This window comes from Pinus tabuliformis, chromosome 8, assembly GCF_031772625.1.
Source record: "Pinus tabuliformis cultivar Carrire ecotype Pingquan chromosome 8, CPIR1, whole genome shotgun sequence".
Classification (NCBI taxonomy): domain Eukaryota; kingdom Viridiplantae; phylum Streptophyta; class Pinopsida; order Pinales; family Pinaceae; genus Pinus; species Pinus tabuliformis.
The window spans coordinates 445,032,659-445,048,674 of NC_142294.1; the positions used below are offsets into that span (position 1 = coordinate 445,032,659).

Below are 16,016 nucleotides of genomic sequence, written 5' to 3' on the forward strand. Positions count from 1 at the left end.
CCCAAATAATAAAATAATACATTATAATGACATGACTTGGTGACAAGCCCACCAAGATAGTTCAATAATACAAAGAATAGCCTCTCAAGAGGGCAAAATAATGAATATGATGAGTCGTTGGGCCATTGAGGAGGCCTGATGGAGTCCAAATGTGCCAAGTTGAGTGAAAAAGCTCCAAACATAGTGGACAAGAGGTTGGCTCCTTGTTTTCCAAGTAAGTCACATGTGGTGCTCCCAAGTGGGTGTGGGGGCACAATGACATCCTCATGGGTCTCCAACTGGATCGATAATGCCTGTAAACCATTTATAAGGGCTAGGATGATGACATAAGCTCTCCCCTTGTCTCTTGCAGTGAGACACATGCTCATCTAGACCCTGGAACATCTGCCAAGTGTATGGTGCAAGTGTGGAGTCAGCTGGGCATGGTGAACCAAGGTCATCATCCTCATCCAAAAGGTGGAACAAGGGCAATCACTGAATGGTGTTGGGGATCTATGAAGTGTTTTTTGCTATGGTGGAGGCCCATGGCTCTCTACGCTCACCCTACAAGGGCCAATGTGACCCTTTGGAGGGCTAAGACCCCATATAGGGAGACCTAACCCCAAATGGAGACCCACCTGCAATCTTCCATAACATCCAATGCGTCCCCTTGCCCTCCAATATAACAAATCATTAGAGTAATCAAGTAAAAGAGATTACAAATCATGGAATCAATTGGGTACTTCATGGTGGCATGCCCTTCCATAGTGGGCTTTGGCATGTACAAGTGTCTCCAAGCTCAATAAGGGGGTTAACCAATGACCCTATTAGGTGGTTTCAGCCTTTAAAGGGGGTGACATGTCCATGGTACATCCATCAATGGGTAGGTGGCATGTGATATAGTGATGGAATAGAGTGGGGATCAGGGGAAGGCTCCAGGCCACATCTTATGGTACAAGGGTAGTTGTGATGAGGGAGGCCTACACTTGGGTAAATGAGCGTAGGAGGGAGCACATCGTGGTACATGAGTTACCCCGACCTCTGCTTTTCCACCCTTCTTCATATGCCTTTTTCCTTTGATTGATTTTTCTTTATAACTGCTTGGGGCTCCAGGGGATGAGAGCATGAAGTGTAGGATATAGCAGTAGATACCCCCTTTTAAGGTGGGGCAGCTCATTGCCCACCAGGGGTTGGGACAATCATGGATTCCTTAGTGTGAAGGGGGCTAATCTAGGGTCCATAAGAACCAAGGTGATGGCCATGAATGAGGGGTAGAGCTCATGTTTGGCTCTAGCCCACATGCTAAATTTGTACGTCCCGGGCATCTTTTGCATTTTGTGGTACATTGCCTATTGTAAGTGGCCAAATTATGCTTTTTCTTTTCTTTTTAGCTACATCAACCTTCGGGCATAGTTCCAAGCTTAACCCAAACTGTGCACAAGGGGAGGGGGAGGCTAACCATATGTGGACCCAATGGACACATGTGGACCGGGTTGGGAAAAGGGATGAATGGGATTAAAATAGGTGGAAGGGAGTGATGTATATGGTGTCGTGAAGTGGGACCACACAACCAAAATCAGGATTTCCCATGTAGTGCCAACCCTAAAGCTAATGGCCAGTAAAGGAGATCCTACGGGACTAGGATACAAAGCTAACCACTGAATCGGGCATAAGAGACAAGAGTACAAACCTAGCCCACTATTTTCGTTGAATCCCCCCACCAATCCATGCTCAAAAGTGTCCATGACAAGTAAACAAAATTACTCAACTAAACCAATGAATAGTCATACCTTTGGGGTCGGGAGGCCCACGTTCAAACATATGATCATAACAAATGGGCGAGGGACCACATGGTTGGCTCAAGTGGAGAAGGGTGGCAGAGATAGTGGCACATCGAGCTATATGGTAGCTGCAACGGGTTGCTGGCTGCCAGTTGAAGACCATCTAGGAAAAAGAAAATCTCCCACTACCACACGTGGTGGGTAATAGGGACACGACAGTCCTCTCTGCCCAAAGGTTGCTTGTCTTCAAGCAACTATAATGTTGGATGTTGTAGAACTTATTCTTCCTCCCATGTGGCATCCTCCTCTGGGAGATCTTTCCACCTGACAAGATACTCTCTGATGATCCGATTCTTGAGCCTTCTCTCTCCTTCCTGCAATATAGCCTCTGTTACCAAAATTAAGTGTCCCTCATCATCCAAGGGTGGAAACTCTATGGCAGTTGTAATCTGTCAACCCAAGGCCTTTTTCGGGCAAGACACATGGAATACATTGTGCACTTTGTGCCCTAGTGAAAGCTCTAGCTCATAGGCCACCTCACCAACTTGTCGGGTCACTCTATACGGTCCATAAAAATGTGGTTTGAGCTTCTCGTCTCCCTTTTGCTTCAATGTTGACTACCTGTGTAGATGGAGACATAGAAAAACTAAATCCCCAACCTCAAAATGTCTCTCCACTCAGTCCCTGTTTGTATACATCTTATGTTGGTTCTGAATTGTCTACAAATTATCTTTGAGAGCCCTTGATATCTCCTGGCTCTTCTGTATCCAATTGTTTGCCTCAGGGGCTCAACTATCTCCATTAATCATGTCAGCAAAAGATAATGCATCATAACCATAGAGGGCACAGAAAGGTGACATACTGATAGAAATATGGTGAGTGTTGTTGTAACAGTACTCCCCATGGTGCAGCCACTTCACTCATGCACGTTGTTACCTTGTCACATAGTTCCGCAAGTATCCCTCGAGCCATTTATTCATAATCTTTGTCTGCCCATTTGTTTGGGGGTGGTAGCTAGTGCTAGGATTGAGCTTAGTGACCATTAATCTAAATAACTCCTGCCAAAATGCCCCCATAAATTTGTTGTCCCGATCACTGATGATGGGCTTGGGGAGACCATGCAGCTTGAATACCTCCCTAAAGAAGAGCTCAGTTACCTGTGAAGCTGAGGACCTAGATGGAATAGCAAAGAAATGAGCAAACTTGGTCAACCTGTCCACCACCACATAGATATAGTCACGCCCCTGCACTGTTGGAAGCCCGATGATGAAATCCATGGAAATACTCTCCCACTTCCTCTCTGGAAGTGAAGGAGCTGAAGTAGGCCAGCGGGATGTGTCTGCTCCCCTTTGTTCCTCTGGAAAACATCACACTCTTGTACATGCCTCAGAACATCCTCCTTGAGGCCTCTCCAAGTAAAACGCTCCTTGATAGTCCGGTATGTTTTGAAAAACCCCTGATGACCTTCCATGGGTGAGTCATGAGTTGCATGCAAGATTCTCTCTCTCAACTATGACCCTGGCACCAAATATATTCGATCCTTATAACACATGACCTCATCCATCACTCAATATCTGTCATCCCCAAAAGTACCATCCAAGATCTCGCATGCCTGTTGATTCTTGGAGTACTCTACCTACAGCTGAGCCTTCCAATATTGCATAATATCCATGAGCAAGTGTCGCGAACCTCCTAGAGAGTGCATCTACCACTATGTTCTGTTTTCCCTTGACATACTCTATCTCGAAATCATAGGCTTGGGTCTTACTGATCAAATCAATTTGTACCACACCTTTTCTTGGTCTTATGCACCTTGGTAGGCCTTCATCCTTACCTATTCATTAAACCCTAGGTCATAAGTACCCTATATAGGCTTCTTGAAGTGCACACTTTGCCTTGTCTTTCTTGGATCGAGCCTTGTCCTTTAAGTCAAGTGCCCTTCTTGAGTCTATCTTTTCTCACCTCTGAACCATAGACATAGTCTACCTACTAGGTGACCAATATAGGGAAGCCTCGCTTGTGGTGAGAGTCCACTAAACAGCGGAAGGTGGTGTGTTGTGCTGACAGTGGACCTCTGCCTCATAGTGTTGTATCTTGGTCTAGTTCTTGTCTTGTGAGCCCTCACACAAGACTTGTTGGATTTTGAGGCAACATCATTCTGGCCTCATTGTCGGGGAGGATCTATGTCAACCTCCTCATTTTTTGAAGAGTAAGCTTCATTACCTTTGAAGAGAACATTTATGACGACAATATAACTTCTCTTATGGCAACCCCTACACCTCTTAACCATGGGGGAAGAGGATCCTCAAACACCCTTAACCAATCATAGAAGGACAAGTGAGTCTCCTGATACAACTGTCTTGGTGTCATGTCCCCATTTTTATTTTCCCTTATAGCTTTAGCTAGGATGGGTTTCTAGGGTATGTGATGGTCAGGTTGCAGGAGAAGGATTACATCATCAGGGGTCCCGAGGCAGTTTTGAGGAGTTTTTATGGAATCTGATGGCATTCGCTTGCCATATTCCATCATCCACATAGCTTGCATTTTGTTTTGTTGCATTCTGACAACTTTCAAAAAATAGCAATATTCTAGGGCCAACTTAATTAATTATGCTCGAGGTGGAATTCTAGGAAGATTATTTGATGAAACACCTCATAATAGCTCGTTAGAACTGGAATGAGAAGATCTACAGGATGGGATGTTGAGAAGTAATTTCCAGTGGCCAGAAAGAGTATGGTGGGCGATTTACCATTTTCCTTAATTAAAAATTACTTTAATTAGTCATTTAATTAAGGAAAAATAATTAATTGGAGGAAAAGGCCCAAAAGTGACTTAAGTGAAATAAAATAAAATTAAAAAGTCACTTAAGATAAAGTCAATGGAGGAGCTTCTAGAATAATAATAATAAAATAATAAAATAAGAAGCTTCTAGAGGCTTGGAGATCTATCCATTAGATCCATAAAAGAGGAGGAGGAGGTCATTTGGAGACATGTTGGTTCTTAAGCATTTGTCTTTGGTGTGGAGTGGAGAATCCAATTCTCTACCCTGGTAGCCCCAGGATGAAAACCCTCGGGTGATTCAGTGAGGCTTAGAGATCTATCCATCAAATCTATAAAAGAGGAGGAGGAGGTGATTTGGAGACATCTTGGTTCTTGAGCATTTGTCTTTGGTGTGGAATGAAGAATCCAGTTCTCTACCTTGGTAGCCCCAGAACGAAAACCCTCGGGTGATTCAATGAGATTAGGCGAGAACCTAGCTCTCTCCCTTGGTGAATCCACTCAGGATTCAAAGGTTGTAGCTTATTGATTTTCAATGTTTTGGAGGCCAGTGGTGGCATTATTGTAGATCTATTTGGGGCCATCATCTCAACCATATTCCTGCTCTCTGTACCATCTTATTTACATATTAATAAATAAGGCTGAGATCTTCTGCATGTTTATATTGTTCTATTATTCAATTGCAGATTCTATTTCCAGTTTTTGCTAAAAATTTGTGGTTTAATTTGTGAAGATTGTTTATGGTGTTAATGGCTTAAATTTCTAAAGCTATTTTCTACACATTTTATATTTGGGACATTATAGTGGTATCAGAGTTGGTTTTCCTGTCAGCCTGAGGATTTTATTGCAGATCAATTCGTGGGTTATTTTTGAAAGACCAAGTTCAAGGGTTTCAGTTGTAGCCATTATTGTTTGTGGATTAAAATTTTTAATCTATTTGTCAGAGGATAATTGTTGCATGTGTGTCAAAAAAAAGATGTGTTGGACCGGATTTATTGTAGGGCTGAAATTATTTTGCTGGGCCAAAATTATTTTTCTGGGCTGAATTTATCCTCTTTCTAAACCAAGATTTTGTTGGGCCAAATTTATCTTGGGCCAAATTTCTCTTGTCGGGTTGAATTTCTCTTGTTGGGTTGAATTATTTTGCAGCAGTTGAATTTATTGGAGTCCAATTTATTTGTCGGAGCTAGATTTATCTATTCGAGCCAAGTTTATTTTCCAGAGCCCAATTTATTTGTTGGAGCCAAATTCATTTGTTGAAACTCGAATTTATCTACTAGGCTGAGATTATCTATTGGGGTTGAGTTCATTTGCAGGAACTAATTTATTTATTGGAGTCGAGTTTAATCATCAATTCTTGAAGGCCGAATTAATTATTCCCAGAAGGAGGTTGGGATTATCATTTCAGAGGCTGAATTAGAGTTGATTTATTTATTGTTGGGGTTAGAATTTTATGTGTTGAGGAGCCACTAGTTGTTGGGTAATCTTCAAGAGAATATCAAGGTTCTTGATTTGATATATTGCTTGTATTTTTTTTATCAGAAAAATATTTCCCTTGAAGTTTATATTTTTCTCTCAGAGTATTTAAAGAAATGCGTGCTCATAAACTGTTTGACAAAATGCATCAAAGAACTTTTAAATTTTGTCGGGACTGAGAAATTCGCACATAATTGAGGCTTTCTAGGTCAGTTCTAATTTTCCCAAGATTTTTCTGGATTTTTCTGGGTTTTGAGAGAGGAGTTCATGGTTGAAATCTCATAATTTTCTGGACAGTATTTGGGTTGTAAATCAACATTCCTCCAGTAGTTCGTTTTATTAGTAAACTGGTAATTCACACCACTTGGTGGGCTTGATATTGGCTTGGAGTTAAGACAAACCATTTCTGGTTTTAATGGGTTTGGTGTGAGGAGCTCCAGGTTAAATTTTGTTGTATTTTCTGAGCAGTTTTGAGGGCGGAAACTCCAATTCTTCTTCAGTAGCAGCAACAGTGTTTTCTAGGTAGTGTGTGCTACCTGTTTGGGTAATTTCCAGCACTTGGGTCTACTTCATTTCACCTGGGTTTTGCATGCATGTAGTGTGGTATCGAACTCATTTGAGCATTCTAAAACATGGATCAAACCTTCATAGATTTCCTTAATAAACTAGCAATAGAAATCAACAAATCCTTTTCCAAGGGGATACTTACTTTGCTACAACAAGAGCAGCCACAAAAAGAGCATGAGTTGGGATACAAAATCTATGCACTTGGGACAGATTTGAGATTCATGGGGTTTTCAATAAAATCCCTTCTCAAATTGTAAGAACTTGCTTCACACCTCTCCAACATAGATCAATTAGATGGGAAGAGATTGATTTGGGCTCTAAAACTAGCCATGCTTGCCTTAGTACAACACAAGTATTTGGAGCACCCTTGTATAGGAGTCAAACTTCCAGTTGCCTCTTGTCTTAGTAATATCATGATGCTAACCAAACTTATACCCCCTTACAATGATGGCATTATGAGAAGAGTCTTTAGACTGATAGTGGAGACCTCTCAGGATTTGGATAACGGTGAGGGCCCTACCTTTAGGAAGAGGTTAGAGATGCTAGAAGTCATGGCCTTCGTTAGATCTTATGACCTCATGTTTGAGCTAAAGTTTTATGGCTTGATCCTTTAGATTTCCAATGCTTCTTCAACATTAGGAAACATCATCCCGACAGAGTCATAACACACAAGCAATCCATTTTGTCCTCATGTATGGGAGGCTATGATGCCATTTGTAGGAGGTTGCAGTCTACATTATTGGCCATTTGGAGGAGAGAACAATTGGTCCCACCTGCTGCTTATGAACTAGCTGAAAGGTTGGTTAAGCAGAACATTGATCTACTCAAGAGACGATTAACCCAGGAGGAGTTGCGGAGGATTGGTGGTGAGTCGGTGACCAACCATGCAGCAAGAATGAGCTGAGGAGGAAGAGTCTTTGCTTCATCTACAAGGAACCTTGGGCACTAAGTTGCAGGAAACATGGCCCTAGGGGGCGTTTCGCCAGGGAAAACGAAACGAAACGCATTTCCCCGTACCGTACGGCCTGGAAACGCGTTTCCAGGCCGTATGGGCCCCGTTTCCCCAAAAAAAACATTTGTTTTTTAATTTTTTTTTCTAATTTGTTTTTAAATTTTTTTAGGGTTTCCAGGATGTTCTAGAAACCATTTCTAAAGTTATAAAAGAGCAGTTTCTCTCATCACACTATTCAGCAAGTCGTTTCTCTTGGAGATTGGCAGTTGTTTCAGCTAGGGTGTTTTGAGCAGTGAGCAAAGTAGATTTCAGCAGCAGGAGAAAGAGATTTCAGCAGCAAGAGAAAGAGATTTCAGCAGGAGAATTCTGTAGCAGCAGATTTGGCTCAGCTACAACCATATTTCTCTTCTCTTTTCTGGCATTTCGGGGTATTTTCAACCACGGAAAATTAATTTGGGTAAGCCACATTCATTTTGTTAGTTTTTTCTTACTATTTCTTCAATTTTTCTAGGGTTTATGCAGCCAAAAATATGAAAAACGTTTTTTATTTATAGATTTCTTTTTTAAATTTATTTTTGCAGCAGATTTGGCTCAGCTACAGCCATATTTCTCCTCTTTCCTAGCATTTTAGGGTAGATTCAGCCACAGAAAATTAATTTGGGTAAGCCACATTCATTTCTTAGTTTTTTTCTTACTATTTCTTTAATTTTTCTAGGGTTTATACAGCCAAAAATATGAAAAACGTTTTTATTATTTACAGATTTCTTTTTTTAATTTATTTTTGCAGCAATGGCTTCCAGCCAAAGTGCAGCTGCAACTTCAAACCCTAGGGCCAACCCAAGGGCTGAATATTATCCTCTTTGGAGGCATGTGACGAAGCTTCAAAGATGTGGAGGTGGTGGCTCATGGGAATGGCGATGCAATCTTTGCAATAATACGTACAAGGGCTCCTACCCAAGAGTGAAGGCGCATCTATTGCATGGAGGAGGACAGGGGATTTCAGGTTGCACAAAAACATCAGATCCGTTGGTAAGGAGGGCATATCAAAGAGAGCAAGATGAGGCGGATGGTACTAAGAGAAGGCATGATGACCTTACTCAAGCTCCATCTAACATTGAGCCAAGGATTGTAGTTGAAGCAAGAAAGAGGAGAGCTGGTCACACTCAAGAACATGAACAACCAGCACCCAAAAATACCAGAGGCTCAGGGGCATCCCATTCAGTTCAGGATAGCAGAATTGCTAGATTGGTGAATGTGCAAACAAGAGAAGAAGCTGATTCCAGAGTGGCTAGGTGCATTTATGCATGTGGTATCCCATTCAATGTTGTTCGCTCTCCTTACTGGCAAGATATGATAAGGGCAGTTAACAAAGCTCCTCAAGGGTACAAGGGGCCCAACTATGAGAAAGTCAGAACCCAGCTTCTCAAAAATGAGAAGGAACTTGTGGAGGACATTTTAGCTCCAATTCGTTCTTCCTGGAGTAGCTCTGGGGTTACCATAGTCTCAGATGGTTGGACAGATATGAGGCGCAGACGATTGATAAATATCATTGCCACTTCCCCCAAAGGAGCAATGTTTATCAAGGCAGAAGACTACTCAGGAGAGGTGAAAGATGCACAGTTCATTGCTGATGTTATTATAAAAGCTATTGAACAAATAGGGCCTAACAGGGTGGTGCAAGTTATCACGGATAATGCACCAGTTTGCAAAGCTACAGGTTTAATTAATGAGGGGAGGTATGACCACATCTTTTGGACACCATGCATTGTCCATAATCTGAATCTGATCTTAGAGGAGATAGACAACAAAGTTTCCTGGATAAAGGAAGTCACAGGGGAAGCAAGGGAGATTATCAAATTCATCACCAACCACCACCAGTCTCAGGCCATATTTCGAGAGTACTCCAAATTGGAGTTGTTAAAAGTTGCTGAGACAAGATATGCCTCAAACTTCGTGATGTTGCGCCGCCTTGTTGAGGTTAAGCATGCATTAGTTTCTATGGTGGTGAGTCAACTTTGGATTGAGTGGAGACAAGCAGATTCAGAGCGGGGATCTATGGTGCGTAGATTGTGCGTTGATGAGGATTGGTGGAGCAAGGTAGATTTCTTGTTAAAGTTCACAACCCCTGCATTTGAGCTTCTCTGGAGTGCTAACACTGACCAACCTTTTTTGGGAGAGGTATATGATGGCATGGATTCCATGGTTGAGAAAACTATGGAAATCATTTCGCAGGAGTCTCCACAACTTCTGTTTGTTGATGATCATTTTGCTGGTTTGATCAAGAAAATCATTGTTGACAGGTGGAACAATTTCAATACACCATTGCACACTTTAGCACATGCTTTGAACCCCAAATTTTATGATGAGGAGCTTATTGCTAAAAGCAATGGGAAGAGGAAGGCACCCCATAAGGATAGAGAGGTGGCTACTGGGGTGAAAAAAGCACTTATGAGAATGTTTCCTTCTCATCTACATAGGGAGGTAAAGGAGGAATTTGCCAGTTTTGCTGCAGGAATAGATGATTATGCAGATATATCAGCTTTGGAGGAGAGAAGCACCATGAATCCAGTTAGGTGGTGGATTTGTCATGGAGCAAATGGTGTACATTTGCAAAGCCTTGCCATTCGTATTCTTTCACAAGTGGCAAGCTCTTCATCAGCAGAAAGGAATTGGAGCACTTATGGTTTTATTCATTCTGTGAAGCGCAATAGGTTGGGCTCACAGAAAGCAGAGGATCTTGTTTATGTGCACTCCAACCTTCGCCTTGCATCTCATAGGTGTCCAGAATACAACAGTGGTCCTTCTAAAGAATGGGATGTGGATGCAGAAAATCCTGATTTGGATCTCTCTCTTGCTGCCCTGAATATTGAGGACGATTCTGGAAGTGGAATTGGTGCATCATCTTCTTCAGCACCACCATCCACTGTTGAGCATTCTGCTGCTTCTATTTTTGATGAGGATTGTTATGATGAGGATTAGTCTTTTGTGACTTGTCTCTATAGTTCTTGCAGCCTTATAGTCTTTATTGTACTTGCAGCCTCATATACTAATATAAATGAAGGCTGATTTTGGATTTTCCAGTTCCTATATTTTTATTTTCATTATGTGATTATTCATGACTCATGAGTAAATGTGATGTAAATTTAATCTTAATGTTTAAGTAAGTGTATCATTAATGCTTTATGATTGCACATATATATATTAATAATTTTTAAATATTTTTAATATATATATATATATTATTATATTATTATATATATTCGCGTTTCCCTGTTTCCAAAATTTGAGGAGGTCGCGTTTCGTTTCGCTTCCCGTTTCGGAAACTCGTTTCCGTTTCCCCGTTTCGTGCAACTTAGCTTGGGCACCTAACCACTCATGCTTGAGTGATGCGGAGGAGATGACAGAGGTAGAGCAGGAGGAGATTCCTTCTTACTTTCAAGATGAGGATTCTTCTTTGAATGAGTCCATGGGTTCATACGAGGATGCCTCTGAGGAGGATGAGCAGTCATGTGGAGTTGTTGACAACAAGCCAGATTTATATTCCAGTGTGTATAGTGAGTTGTCATAGGACCCTATGGGAGACATTCAAGGTGATGAGTCACCAGTGACAATTCAGCATGAGCAGCATATGGTGGAGCATGAGTTAGTTGAGGAGGATGATATGCACAGTATGCATGATGAGCCTTTTATGGAGAGCTAGTTGGAGGTTCATGTTGAGCCCATGATAGAGGAGGATGAGCAGTCATCTTTTGGACCAACCATTGATGAGGAGCATGTAGATACACCCTGTGTGATGCAGGAGTCACCCTTGTTGCAGATAGTCCTACTTGACACATTGGTGGAGACAGCTGAGCATACACCCATAGGGCCATCGGTTGATAAGGTGTCAGGAGACACAGAGATACCCACCATTCATGAGGTGTCGAGGCACATCCACCGTTGATGAGGTGCCAAGAGACATAGAGGTACCCAAAGTTGTGCCCGAGTTTACTAATGTTAGCCACCCACAACAGTTCCAGCCCAACCCTTTAGCATTGAGAAAGAAGCCCACGACACTCTGAAAGACCATTCTACAGTAGAACAAGGAGTTGGATGGAATAAGAGCAATTTGTGCTGGGTCAGTGGCCAAGTTAACTCATGTTGGGATATGGTTGGATTCCCTAATGGTACAACTAGAGGAGTACACATTGGAGCATTGGATCAGCCCTCTTCAAGCATATATAGGTGGGGCTGATAGCACTGTTATGTTACCTCTGTGCATTGGAGAGAGAGAGGGAGAGTTACCTAGTCAAATCGCATGTGTTGACCAAGATAGTGAGATGAGACAACATGAGTTGTGCAGGGCACAACATTTGCATGTTGGGGTTGTTGGGTGTATGGGTATACATCCAATCAATCCTTCCCTTGGGGTTGGATGGCGAGAGATATTGAGATGGTATTGCACAAACAACTAGCAGGGTGGTAGACTGGAGGAGCCTGGAGTTCCCCGTCAGACGAGGGAGATGGTGGTGCATCCATCTTTGGGTCTACCCATTGATGAGGTGCAAATAGATACAGCGGCAGCAAGCAACGCTGCAGCATTTTTAGGTAGCATCCCTCTCCAAGAGTACACAGACAAGGCTTGCAGCCCAACTTGCCCACTTTTGCCCATTATAAGGAGAAGGGTTGTATTTCTTGGACAAATCTTGTTGGGGAACCGAACATAGCAACATGAGTTGAGCATGGAACAATGAAAACATAGTAGACTTGTTCCATGCATAGGTGTCCATGCATTCAATTCTTTCCACAGGATAGATTAGCAAGAGATCATGAGTTGGTATCCTATTGATGGAGCGGTATTTGTGAAAATTTCTAAATAGAAATCCAACTGCATTGACTAATATTATTTCTTCTACTTATTAACTCAAATAAGTTATTCACAGTGTTCTTACAGCATATATCGTAATAAATTCTACTGCAACCTTCGCAATTAAAATAATGCGGAAAGTAAATGCAAAGAAAAATATTGGCACAAATACAACCACAATGACAGTTAGTTTTGGACAATCGTCCCCGGAAAAACCCAATGTGAGAAAACTGGTGCAGCAGATGAGGGTTTCTTTATTATTCTTCAGCAAAAATCTCATGTACAAGTTACAAACAGCAGAATAGAATAGGATTCTCTGTGAAAAAATTTATAGACACTTCCTAACAAGTTTTTGATCCAGGAGAAGTGCTCCTCTTTCCTCTACATCTCAATGTGTCCCAACGTCAACTTTCCCACGTTGTCCCTGTTGACTCTGCTGCCTACACCTACCTACAAGTCAATGAGAAAATCCTTCAACCGTACAAGGTGTGGTTGGTGGCAGGGAACTCAGAGAAGGGGTTGTCACACTAATCCCGACTCTCTCCGTTTGGGCTATCTCCTAGGTTAGCTAAGGGGGGTGATCCCTAATGAAAAGTTAATTTAAAAAGGATGTGAGTTTCTAGGAGAATTGTTAGAGTTAAATAGATTATCTCTTTAAGATTTATAAGCAAAAAATTGATATGAGCAATAATCATCATAAGATAAGTATGAAATACATAAACAACTAGTGCTTTCCAAGTATTTGCTCTTTAAGAAATGAAATTGTATTTTGCTTAAACTGAAGTGAAATGCTTTCAAATGGAAAGCCAAAATAACCCTGAAAAGTGAAACACTAAATTCTTAGCACAAGATATTATAAATGCTTTCAGGATGAATAAGTCTACAAATCAAAGCATGGAAACTATCTACTCAAAAGGATATGAAAATAACTCAAATGTTAGACCAAGATGTCAACAAAGTATGTTACAAAAATAGAGGCTAGGCTAAAGAGTATGAGCAAGCTCTCCTCTTTCACTAGCCATGACTTAGCTCTTTGAAATAGCCAGATATTGATAAATGAAGTACAATATGTAAAAAATAAATTTTTCCAAGTTTGATATTTTGATGCAAGAAATAAAAGCTTTAAGAAACTTGAAAGAATCCCTGCAAGACACAAATAAGATATAGATGAGACTTTGGAATTCAAAACATGCGGGTTCTCCTTGAATATTTTTCAAGAATGGGTTGATTCCTCCAAGAATTTCCCCTCACAATTGAAAATCTTGACCAAATAATGATTCATCTACAAAACTTCACCACAAATCATTAAATCGACATGAAATTAAATAAGTGCAATGGAAAGAATTCCTAGAGATATATCTATTATCCACTAGAAGATTTCTTTTCCTAAAACAAATAATTAATTATTATGCTAATATGAGATAGCTGCATACTAACATAACTTGAAACAAGCATGAAAGAAATAATGACATGAGGAAATAAATAGAAGCATAACAACAAGTCAAGAATTTACCACACATGCAAGGAGAAGAACACCATTACACTTTACCCCAAAGACTGTTGTATTATATTGCAAGTAGTGAATACAATCCCGCAGAGTCTCCTCAAACACAATAGCTCGTATTACATAATACAATATGAGAGCCCATGGCTCTATTATATAGAGAGTTGGGAGCAAATCCCAATGAAGAATGACAATGACAAATAGCATAGGAGCTAATCCCAATGTAGAAGTGATAAAACAAGTGGCATGAGGTGACAATCCCAAAGAGAAATTCGAATTTCTTGAATGGAGCTCCAATGCCAAAAGTAAAAATCGAATTCTGGCAAGTGGACATCATTTTCTTCTTCCCTTATGTGCCAAATTCGAATTTTACGATAGAATGACAAGTGTATATGGGTGGTAACCCATGTGGGGACAATTTCCCACAAAAATATCCACCAAATATTCTCTCAGATCCTCCCAAATGTGCATTAACTTCACAAATTTGAATTTCCAAGTAAGCACCTTTCTCCTTTAATGCCAGAAATTCAATTTTATTTGAGCACATGTCTTTTCCTTGATTTTATCATGAGTGGATATTTATTTTTCTCCATTATTTTAATTTTGGCTTAATTAATTCTCATATTTCTCACTAAACTTAGGAAAAGTGGGTTTTGAGGGTTAAAAACACATTTCTAACACCTCAAAGTGTGTCATAGTAAAAAGTTAAGGGTGAGAGGTGTAAAATTCATTACTCATACCCCATACAACTTCTCTAGACTACACTTATTACAATTTAAATACAATTTTATTTGCAATTTTTGACCTGCAGGAAATCTAAAAAATTAAAAAATGACTACCTAGACCTAACTAAATTCCACGAAAATTTTTGTGTAATCTAGTATGGTAATATACATCGACTCTAGACACTAAGATGTATTAGGGGCTCAACCTTCAAATCGTCAACCCGGTTTTGGGGTAAAAAGAAAGTGAAAAAACATAGAAAATTATCTGCCTCTGAAAAAGAAGGGATAATTAGCCAGACAAAAAAAAACACTCCAAGATGTACTCATTTTTTGATCGAGTCCCAACATCCTAGACCTGTTACAGACTCAAAACTCATCATTACTAGTATCATTTATTACAATTCCCCGTAGGGTGTCGAATCTGGATACAAGAAATATGATGAGAAGATAGAAATAGAGTTAAAAAACTTCAATGACTGGTGATATCTGATGGTACAAGTGTTCCTCTCGATCATCCTTGGGCATGGAGTCTTCATATAATCATCAAGTGCCACTCCAGTGGTCAACAGTGCCAATATCAAGATTCAAAACTGCCCCACACAGTCCCAGTGTCAAACTGCCCCTACGTCACAGCGTCTGCATTGTCCTCCCTCTGCTCTGCGTCTTCTTCCCGTGCACTCTCGACTAATGTTGATTACCCTCACTCTCTTTTCCACATGCAACTCTCCCTCTAATTCAATTTTCTCTTGCCAAACTTCGACCAGTGAGAAAATCGATCTTACTCAGGCAACTGAGTATCTGCCTCTGGTGTGTTCTCCAAGTGCCCATCAAGGCTCCTCTTATAATCCTCTCGTTGATCAAGCAACGGCTCAAATTAGATCCTAATCAATGGCTAGGATCATATTGACTTGATCTCTGCCTTCTTCTAGAAATTTCACCCACAGTTTAGAATAATACCCATTAATTATTTTAATTTCTTAAGTTTAGACTTAGGGACCCATTAGAAATAATTAATTATTTTAATAAAACTGTCTTAGGGTGGAATTTCCCAAAGCGATTTCTAGGTATTGAAAAATGCATGTTTCTAAGCCTCCATGCAAAATTTGATACTTAGAGCACATCCGATGCTACCAAAAATCAACACTCCCTCTTAGCGAGGAATATGCTCTAGTAATGCAACCTGTTGAAGCATCAACCTGTTTTGTAACATCTCCCTCTGCACTTGTTGATGTCTGACATCCTGCCCACCAACTACTGCGCAAATGTTGCATTTGTATTGCTGCTAACCCTGCCACTTGTCAACACTACATCTGCACTGCAACTCCCTTCGCCACTACAACTAAGAAATCCCTGTTTCTGCTACTAAAACGGACTCTACCATACCCATCTGCTCCCTAAACTGAATGAA

At 40.7% G+C, this 16,016-nt stretch overlaps 1 protein-coding gene across 2 annotated transcripts in view; it reads right to left on the bottom strand.

Annotated features, from left to right (window-relative positions):
- Positions 1–16,016, bottom strand: part of LOC149235966 (thioredoxin reductase NTRC-like) — a 377,594-nt gene that overhangs the window by 142,626 nt on the left and 218,952 nt on the right. The window lies entirely within an intron of this gene.